This window comes from Octodon degus, unplaced genomic scaffold (genome assembly GCF_000260255.1).
Source record: "Octodon degus isolate 3935 unplaced genomic scaffold, OctDeg1.0 scaffold00010, whole genome shotgun sequence".
NCBI lineage: Eukaryota > Metazoa > Chordata > Mammalia > Rodentia > Octodontidae > Octodon > Octodon degus.
Genome location: NW_004524586.1, coordinates 10,858,619 through 10,869,473, shown reverse-complemented (window position 1 = coordinate 10,869,473; position 10,855 = coordinate 10,858,619).

Below are 10,855 nucleotides of genomic sequence, written 5' to 3'. Positions count from 1 at the left end.
GTGTGTTAGGAGCTGTGAAATGGCACACAGTGGGCCTTGTAGCCAGGCAAGGTGGAGCTGGCTTCCTCTGTGAGGACACCGGCAAGGTTTCACCTCACTGACAATATTTTCATTGTAAAACTTCTAAAACCAGCACCAGAATCATGGGCAGCTTGGAGGGTTCCAGAAGGAAGAGAAGCACTGGGAGTGAAGTGTGCGCTGGAACGGGCCAGAGGGCAGTGTGACCAGAGCTGACGTTCAGCAAATGCCATCCCTACTCTCAGACCTTTAAAGGGTCTTCCTGGGATCTGGGTGGAGGTTTGTTCTAACTCAAGACCCAACGTACAGCTTCTAGAAGATGCAAGCGCTAGGCAGGAAGGACAGACATGGAGGTTTACACAGTGCTGCCTGCAGAGGTCACCATTCGGCGGAACATCAGAAGTGGGGGGAATCCAGAAGTCACAGCTGAGTGGGGGGGGGGCTGCCATCACTGTAAACATATAACAGCACGAGTCACACACGATCCCTGCAGCTGTGTGTTCATTGTCACAGCTTTACATTTGTTTGTTTATCGTGAAATATAATCTTAGTTATGAATAATTATTTCCAACTTAATCAAGACTCATACGATAATCATTCCTTGCTTCATCAAGACCCATATACGCAATAAATTCAATTTATTAAAGTTTCAGATGAAACGATTGCCTCGAGGTAAATTTCCAAGTCCTTCGAAAAGGCAACCTTACTACTTTGGATTCCCACGTGGCCGCGCCCCTTCAGCAGCAGAGCACGGATGCCTGCGGATCACGGAGGGAGGAGCCAGGTAAGTACACCGCTCCCTCCCCGACCCCGGCTCCTTAGGGATGGGCGGCACTGTGCCCCACAGACCTCCCACACCATGGAGCACCCAGACAGAGCTGAGTCCCGGCGGTCTGTGCCCTCGCTGGTGGCCTGCGGGACCGCAGCCCATGCATGGACTACATTCTTCCTCGGTCCACATCATACACATCCCACTGTTGCTTCCTGGGACGAGCTTGCAAAAACATGTTCTCTCTGATTTTGTCAGGGAAGTGGCTGCTCTTTAGCTCAATGATGCGCAAAGGTGTCCTGCTCTGGTGTGTGTTCCGGTTGCTGTTGGGAAACAACAACAAAACAAAAAAAAAAAAAAAAAAAAAAGACTTTGAAACAGCAAAGGATGATGGTAACACACATTGCTCTCAGATGTGCCCCGTTTCCTACTCTAGCCCAGACAGGATGAAATTGCACAGCATATTAGAGAGCAAGGAGGCCAGGGGACGTGGCTAGTGAAGACTTCAGAAGAGACACGAATGTCCTGGTTTTCCAGCCTCTGGCGTCAGCTCGCAGAAAGGGTCCGCTGTGACAAGACAAATGAATGGAAGAACGCTGTGCCACAGAGCCTTCACTCTCTGCTCCACACACGCTCAGTGCGTCGTTCAGATAAATAGCATTAAATGAGCTTTGTTGTGTTCTTATGAACCAAGAGGCTCAGGTAGCCGATCATGTTGCCGTCTTCGTTGGCCCCCAGGAAGCTCATTTTTACAACCTAGGAAAAGCACCCTTATATTCTACAAGGCCTGCAATTTTACTTTCCCTCTAGTAGTAGCCGTTTATTTGTACTATTTTATTTCTTTAGCTTTTACTCTTTTATTATCGTAGTCTTTTCCATTTCTATGCATTATTTTAAGATGCCTCAATGTATTGGAAATGTAGAGAGGCCCACCTAAATCCATACATGTGTTTTGTTTTAGCCAACAGTGCACAGACCCTAAATCAAGACTTGAAACCATCATGATCTGAGCTTTGGATGTCATTGTGAAAATGTTGAAAAAGAACTGACAAAACCAGGGCCAGCCAGATAGCTCAGCAGATTAAAGCACCTGCTTAGGCAGGCGCAGGGACCAGGGTCCAATCCCCAGCGTGCCATGCCAGCCCCGCCTCCAGGGCACGATGAAACGGTGATTGAGACTGGGCATGGTGGCTCATGCCTGTAATTCTAGCATAAGGAGCTTAAGATGGGAGGATGCAGAGTTCAAGGCCAGCCTGGGTTATACTGGTAGTATAAAAGCTTCCCGCACCACTGACAAAGTGTAAATGAATGGACACAACTGTGTTCCCATAAAATTTTGCTTACAAAAGGAGACGGCAGGTGGGCCATAGTGCGTCTTTCCATGACCTAGTGATCACCATGTGTGCAGATATAAAGTGGAGACCACGGTAGCCACAGACTGGATGCAACCTGGCCTGCGTCTCTACAGCTGAGAGGAGCCATCCTGCCTGGCTGAAAGCTGCACAGAGGAGCGGAGCCAGGCAATCCCCTCCATGCGGATGAATTTTCAGCACCCAGTGTATCCGCAAGTGCAGAAAACCACAGACCAATACCCATGCGCCCCATTTATGCAGAGTCAGCAGCAAACAAGCCCGCGCTGCACCGCGGAGATGGACATGCACGCAGCGGAGCCTTCAGGGAAACAGGAAATGATCATCACAAAACTTGGGTCACAGCTGCTTGGGAGGAAGAGAAGGAGGAGGAGGAGTCGTGGCCAGATGGAGTGCGGACTGGACGTTCGTATTCAGGCTGAGTGTGACTATATGGAAGCCCATTTTGCTATTTTTCTTTAAGCGGAATCTGGTGCATTGTCTCTCTCTCTCTCTCTCTCTCTCTCTCTCTCTCTCTCTCTCTCTCTCTCTTTCTCCCTCTGATGGGTTTTAGAGCTTAGTTTAGAAGGCATGAAAGTGAAGCAAAGCCCCAGGCATGAGCACTGCTTGCCACCTAATTCTGAGGCAGTGGCAGAAGATGATGGCTGAATGCAGACACGAGGGAAGCAGGCAGGAGGCCAAGGGTGCCAGGAGCCATCGGGACCAGAAACAGGCAGGCGTGTCACAGCTACAGGTCACAGGAAGAAAGGGCAAGGGTACTGGAGGCCAAGAGCCACCTGTGGCAGGGCTACCCTTGAGGGACAAACGAGAGAAACAGCAGCATGGAGAGGAGGAAGAAAGCCTGGGAGGCAAGGATACTACTGAGTCCAACACCTTGAAGCAGGTCGTTGAGCCAGAGCCCACTACACTCCCTAAGTGGCCTGTACCGGGTCCTTAACTTACATTTCTTACCAGAAAATGAAGGACAGGAGCACCTCCTAAGGTGAGTACCATTACTGCAGTAACACGATCACCAGCAACCTGCTCCAAGCTCCTGGCAGCACCATGGAACTCGACAGGCACTTGCTCTAGTCCTCGCATCTAGGCTGGTTATTGCTGGCTGCAGGACAGTCCCAGGGAAGCAGGCACTATGACAGTGTCAGGCACCCAAGCTGGGCATTTAGAGGGGTGCAGATCATCCAGGGGAGACACAGAGATGTCACAGACCCAAACAGCAGCTATACTCTACAGTCCCCTCCTCCTGGGAAGCTCTAGAACTGACACTGTCAGAGTGGACCCACTCTGTGCCACCTTGGCCAGATCTCCTCAGGGTCCCCCAAGGAGGCTGTCTCCTACATACTCCACTGGCTGGGACAGGAGCCCCTTGCAGCTCAGGGCTGATTCTTTAGTGCCTGTCCTGATAGGAGCACCCAGGATGGAGCCGGGGTGAAGCAACAGGACATACAGGAGAAGTGATCCAGGAGGTATCTCGATGCTTGAGGATCAAGGAGAAGGTGAAGCACCTTGAAGTTCAGAGGGAGGGGCCCAGAAATGAAAGAAAATTCCACAGGCAAGAAGCATTCTGAAAACACAAAGTGGGAGGAAACACTAAACATAGTTCTCTGGGCCCTTGACTGGCAAAGACAGATGGCAGTGATCAATAAGATGGATTGATGCCCCGCCTCGGGACATACCAAACTTTAAGACACACAAGAAGGATGTCTCACTGCAGTCACAGCTGTACTGCACCCTGTGGTGACTGACAAGTCACTAGGGCTCACAGATGAGTGATGGCTGAAAGTATGGCTCCTGCATGGGTCTGATGCTCCAGGAACAGCAGGTCCTGAAGACCACTCGTGCTCAAGACAGGCCATGCCTGGTGCCAGGAGATACTGGGGATTGATCTCCTCTGTCTCTCTTTCATTTTTAATAAAAGGCATCTTCACAGGGGGCAGCTCCTTTGGATAAGTGCTACATAAATCATCCTCAGGCACGTTGCTCCTCTCTACCCCCACAGCGCTGGCTTTGTAAGATGGAAACACTGCAGGTCTGTTCAGAGATACTGGGAATGGAGAGTGGTAACTCAGGAAAAGCCAGGCTGAGCTGTAGTCACTAGCTGCCAAGTCCCCGTGGACTTGCTAACCACTAAGAGCGAAGCTCTTACCTAGGCAACGCTCCCCTGAATGGTGCTAAAAACACTGTCCTATTCCTCCAGAGGTGATCTCTGCTGATCCAGAGATTGAGGGATCAGAGTGACTATGAGTGTAGGGCAGAGTGTGTCTGATGGCCAGAGAGGACAGTGACAGGTTCCAGCCTGAGTATAAACTGCTAAATTACTGTGGCCCTGATTCAACATGACTGAATGTCAAAATAATAGCTTATCTTCCTAGGGACTGCCTCCTCCTTCACCCCCACTCCAGCCCTAAACACAACGTCCTTATACCTTTCCCATGCCACAAGGGAAGCCCCAATCAGCTCCTTATGTGTCACTGAGCCTGCCCCCTCAAACTCCACCCTTAGCAAAAATCTGTATGACCCCAGCTCCCTATTGTCTCAGGGCAGGGGATTCCTGCCGCCTTCCTGAGATCCTCTGATGTCTCCAATAACCATAAAGGCCTTTCTTTTCTATTTTTACCTCTCTGCTGTGCCAAAAAAAATAACAGATAGTACGATGTTTCATGGTGTTTACCTGCATATATGTGTGCATGGTCACTTGCATGAGCGCACTTATGCCTGTCTGTACAAGCATGTACACATGTGTATACATGGGACAAGGAACCCTGCACATAGGCAGCAAAGAAGAAACTGAATTTTGCTTTGCATTTACATGAGTTATAAATCTGCATCTGCTTCAACACAAAATCTCTCGCCATGAAGTGGGAATTCATCAAATAAAAGGTGTTTTCTGGTAGGAACAGAGCAACTTTTCTATGGTGTAATTCAGTCGGAGGAGGTACACATTCTACATGTTCAACAGATAGGCATCCTCGCCCTGATTCATGTTATCCACACAGCGCTCTCTGGATGAGCTAGTTAATTAACTCCACTATACGTCCCCAGGCTGCCACATTTGGTGCTCCAAAGGTTTGGAGCTTGACACCCTGCCAGGCCTTCTGTACCCTTCCTGCAGGCCTCAGACTGAGTGAACCTGGCTTCACAGAACACTGGCCAGTGGGAAGAAAAGTGAGGAGAAGGCACAGGGTCGAAGAGGAAGCAGAGACATGAGTTTCATGGCTCAAAACCTGGGATAGAAGTCTGGGGGCGCCGGGGAGATGGCTCAGTAGAATAAGCGCTTGCCTGGCAGTCACAAGTATCTGAGTTCAATCCCCGGTTCCGCAAAAAAATAAAAAAAAAAAAAAAAAAAGAAGAAGAAGAAGTCTGGGGGCTCTGCCCTGAACAGGCAGGTGGGCTTGGCTTGCTCTGTCGTACACAGATCTAGGGGGTGCAGGGAGAGGAGTTTCTGTTTTGTGCCTCTCCTAGAGCAGGGAGGGAGATGTGCCACCCCTCCACTGGTCCATCAGCTCACTGTCCTTCAGATGACTACTGCGTCCACTGGGGTGAGCCAGGAAAAGAACGTAGCCTTCGTAGAGAAGCGGGAGAGGAGGTGGTGGAAGTTGGCTAAGTCACTGGCTGGAGAGAAATATAAAGAATGACACCTGGCAAGCACAAGGACCTGGGTTTGATGCCCAGTACCGCAGGCCAGCCAGATCTGGAACCCTGGGCACAGTGTACCAGCCCTGAAACCGGGCTTGCTGGCACAAGCATGCAATCTTAGCCCTGGGGAGGCTGAGACAGAAGGATCACTGTGAATCAGCTTCGCAGCAAGACCCTGTACAAAATAAATAAATAAATATTTTTAAAAGTTAAAAAAAAAAAAAAACCCAGAACAGTGATGTCAGGCAGTGTGTCCAGGAAAGGGATCTTCAGAGGAGGGAGAAAAAAACACCCAAAGGATGCATAGGATTAGGCTGGGGAAGATGTGGTGGACGCAACACACCAAGCTGAGTGAACAGCACATGCAAGGCCAAGAGGAAGAGAACTAGCTGCAGAGGGCATACCACGAGCACATGACAGCTGAGAGAAGCACGGCCTGTGTGCCAGGAGCCCACCAGGATCAGATACAGACCACTATCTGCCCATAGGGGTCTGTGGTTCTGTGACACTTGTACTTACTTGTCTTTGAAAAACCGGTACATAAAAAAGCTATTTGTTTCTCAATAAAATTATTTAAAAAAAAGAAAAAGAACTTGATCATACTGAGGAACATTTCACAAGGTATAAAAAATAAAGCCATATTAATATGCTGAGCTGTAAAAGGCTCAAGTCAACAACTTCTGACATTGCCAGTCTTTTGGATAACCCACTAATATTATGGACTATTGGAGTATATTGGATTATTTTGCTAAATTCATGCACCTACAATATTTAAATGATGATGGAATGCCCTTCTCTGACAAAACTAACCAAAAAGGGGGGATACAAATGAACAACCAGTTTGTATCTGTATATACAAAATAGTTAGGATAGATATACAGCTACTTTCTCTTAATTCAATGAATAGAAAGATTTGTACTAATAGTGTTTGGACAGGATATCATGTCTGCATCTTGTACTATGAATAACCACTACGAAGACATCAGTATGCAATGTATTAATTATTGAAACTGTCCTACTAATGGACTTTGAAACTGTCTCATTGCTATTTGTTTCTCAATAAAATTAATTTAAAAAAAAAAAAAGCTACCGTGATGGTGGGCCCTTTCCAGTCCCTTGCGAAAATGGAATTAAAGAGGATCCCCTAAGGTCATATGCACAAACATGCTGAGAATGTGAGAGACCCAGGCTGGAGGTGGCCCTGGGGACACAGGGTGGTGAGGGGCTGCGGTCTGTGCCCTGAGGATGCAGCAGTTAGTCTCTGTGTGCAGCTTTCCACGCACACCCAGCTGCAGGAATGCCACAGGGGGTGCAGCTAGCATGCTTCTAGCTCCCGAACTATAGTGACGCTCTGGACGTGCCACTCCTGCAAAAGATGAAAGCTTCCAAATGAACAGTTCTTAAGGCACTAGATCAAGAAGAGGCATGGCCAAGCCCACAGTTTATGTTTTAAATTAAATGCACTCAGAAGCAGCAACCCAGCCAGTGCCACCAACTGCCCACAGGAGGTCCCTCAGGACCCCCCACATGGCCTGGAGCAGTGACAACATGTGCCAGGACCTGAAGCAGCTGTCTCTTCCTTTGTCACAGTCCTGTAGAAAGCTCTTGCTGCTAACAGAAGACATAGTCCTCTAAGAATAAATTTGGTCCCCAGCAGCCAGCCAGGGATGTTTGAGCCCCTCTGTGTTAGGTGCAAATGTACTGGGCTTCCAAGCCACCTCTCAGCATGGCAGCATGTTTGCATCCAGTGGCTCTGTCCTGTGCCACATGTCATCAGAACAGAAGCTCAAGGTTGGAGCCATCATGTGTGCAGCAACCTCACCATAGGGAACAAAAAAGTGAAGAAACAGAGAGACCACAGCCCAGGCTTCCTGCAGAACCATCCAGCTCCCCAGGACTGCCCACCCTCTTAGTAGCTGTTCATATTCCTCAGAGAAATACTCTTCACAAAAGAACCTTGGATGTTAGAGAAGCAGCACAGAGGAGGGAAGTGGTGTGTATGGAGGGCCTGGTGTGTGTGCCAGGAGTGTAGGTGGAGACATGAATCTGCATGCAGTGAACCCACAGAGAACTAAACACACACATGCAGATAAATGCTGGTAACACTGCTGACATCTGTGTAAGTCACTGGACTTTACCAATGGACTTTATCAATGCTAGCTTCCTGGCCTAGATGTTGTACCCAGTCATGGGGGAGGGTGTTACCCCTGGGGAAAGTGAAGAACAGCTTTCAGGCTCTCTGCATATTATTTCTAACAGTGTATATAAATCTACAATTATCTTGACACAAAAAAGTGTCTTCAAAAGAATCTCTGGGGTCAAGGAGATAACTCAGCAGTCTAAGCACCTGCCTGGCAAGCACAAGGACTCCGTTTCAATCCCTGGTACTGTATGCCATGCTGGTCCCGCAGGAGGATCACCATGAGTCTGAGCTGCATAGTAAGACCCTGTATCAAATAAATAAATAAATAAATAAATAAATAAATAAATAAATATTTTTAAGAAAACAATCTCTGTATCACAAAGATGCCAATAAATGTGTTCATAATTAGAAATCATGTACCAGGAGCCTGGCTAGATACGTGTCATCAAGAGGGCCCTGGATCGGCCTGCTCCCTGGATTCCTTCCCCCTGCCTCATTTCCCACATGATCCACCTCAAAACTGCAGGTTCCTGCTGTATGTGGAGCTCTCATCTGTGATCTACATAACGATGGTTCCCCAAGGTGTCCGTATACCAATCCTGGGACCTATGGGTATGTTATCTCATGTAGCAAAAAGAACATAGAAGATTGAGATTACATAGCATGTGGATAAGGTGAGGCTGAGAATAAGGATAAGGATGAGGATGAGAAAATTACCACGCCTTGGCTGGGTGTGGCCAGTGGAGTCACAGAGATCTTCTGAGAGAGAGACAGGCATGCTGGAGTGCGGAGAAAGGAAAGTGTTCACCACTGGCCTTGGGGATGGAGGAAGACTGAAGGACCAAGGGCCAAGGGAAATACAACCTCTCACAGGTGGAAGAGGACAGAAATAGACGTCCCCTGCTGTCTGCAGGAAGACCCAGCCCCACTGACACCTGGAGTCCAGCCCAGTGAGACCCATTTCAGAATTCTCTCCCCCTAAATTGTCGGAGAATAAATCTGTGGTGTTTTAAGCCATTGCATTCATGGTAATGTGTTACAGCAGTAAACGACAGCTAATACGCTGCCTTTACTAAATTATTTAAATTTCTTTTCCCTAGCAGTTTTTAAGTGGTCCATATCAGCTGTCAGAAGGTTGGGAATGATAACCTGGGGCCATTGTTCATGTAGTTCACCACAATATTTTTTTCCTGGCAAAGACTGTGTCACTACTTGGTCTAAAGGAACACTCAATGAGAATGATCAGTATTCTAAGGAGGTAGATCCATCTTTGTAAATTTCACAGTAACAGGCAGGTTTCTATGATGAAAGTCATTTAAATTAAATTATTTATGCAGACATATGAAACCAAATGGAATTTCATGACAGCAATATTAGAAGACAGAGCCATGGACAGAGTGGGGCACTTGAATGCTAGGCAGGCAGAGGATATTGACTGTGACTGATGTAGCAGACATAGTGGGCTAGATAGGGCAGTCCCAGAAGCACCTTGGCCCTCATCAATGGCCTCCCCTACCTATGGGGGGCAAATGCCTCCAGACAGTTAAAGCTTCAAGCTAGAGCCAATTCTTCTGACATCCATCCATTTGAATAAGGTCAGCTGCTTGGGATGACCACCCCAGCCTACAGCCAACCTGTCCTATTCCTATCCACATGACTCAATGTTTCTTTTTGAGCAGTAAGTAATGACATAAGATTTATATACAAGGCTTCTCAAGAGGAATTTTCTAGTTTTTTCTTTTTCTCAAAATCTATATACTTCATGGCTGTGCACAGTCTCAGATATTTCCCACATTTTTATGGATAGCCAGGAGAATGGCATGGTGTATGTGGGGAATGTACATCTACCACACTCATCCCCAGCTGACAGGGAGCATCTGCTCTGGGCTGAGGATAGTGCTGAAGGATCCAGAGAAGAAAGCAGGGTCCCATAGAAAGAGGGACCTAGGATCCCTGAAGCCACTCTCATACAGGAAAACCCAAGCTGGTTGGTCTCACATATCCCCCTATGTGGTCAACAGCACTGAGCTCACTCTTCCCAAAGCAAGTACTATCCAGGGTATATTGGAAAAAGTACATGCCTTAGTCAGAGGCAAAAGGTAGAGGATCAGGGATACTGCAGTCCACATCCTCCATCAAAATCAAGGCCCAGAAATAACAAGAAGCTGCACCAGATACCTCACAGACAGGGGGCTGGGGAGATGGCTCAGTGGAATAAGCACTTGCCTGGCAAGTGCAAGGGCCTGAGTTCAATCCCCGGTTCCACCAAAGAAAGAAAGAAAGAAAGAAAGAAAGAAAGAAAGAAAGAAAGAAAGAAAGAAAGAAAGAAAGAAAGAAAGAAAGAAAGAAAGAAAGAAAGAAAGAGACTTTGGGGCCAGGGAGATGGCTCAGTGGAATAAGCACTTCTCTAGCAAGTGCAAGGGCCTGAATTCAATCCCCGATTCTGCAAAAAAAAAAAAAAACCTCACAGACAAGGGTAAAGCAAAACTAGGCAAAGACACAGGAGGTAGGGTGTGCAGCACCATTCAGATCACTATGCAGACCTTCCCAGGAATGCAGCTCCCATTCAACAGGCTGCATAGGAAGAGACCTTCCAGTGAGGACTCAGGACATAGGATAACCTGTACTGTAACATCCTGTAACTCAGAGATATCCCAAATTTTCTGATCAAGGAGATTATGGGGTCAAAGAGGAAAGTGATCGATGATGTAGAGTGTGCCTACAGAGAGTCACATGGAGAGAAAACATTCTTTCACACTTTCACAGAGAGTAAATTGGTCAAGCAATGGCCGTGACTCATCCACATGGCTGACACTGACAAAGTAGCTAAAAACTGCGGTACAGGGTTGCAGGATAAATCCTGAGGGGATCTGACTGACCTTGGCAGATACAAAAGTTACATTTCTTGTTATATAGGTCTTG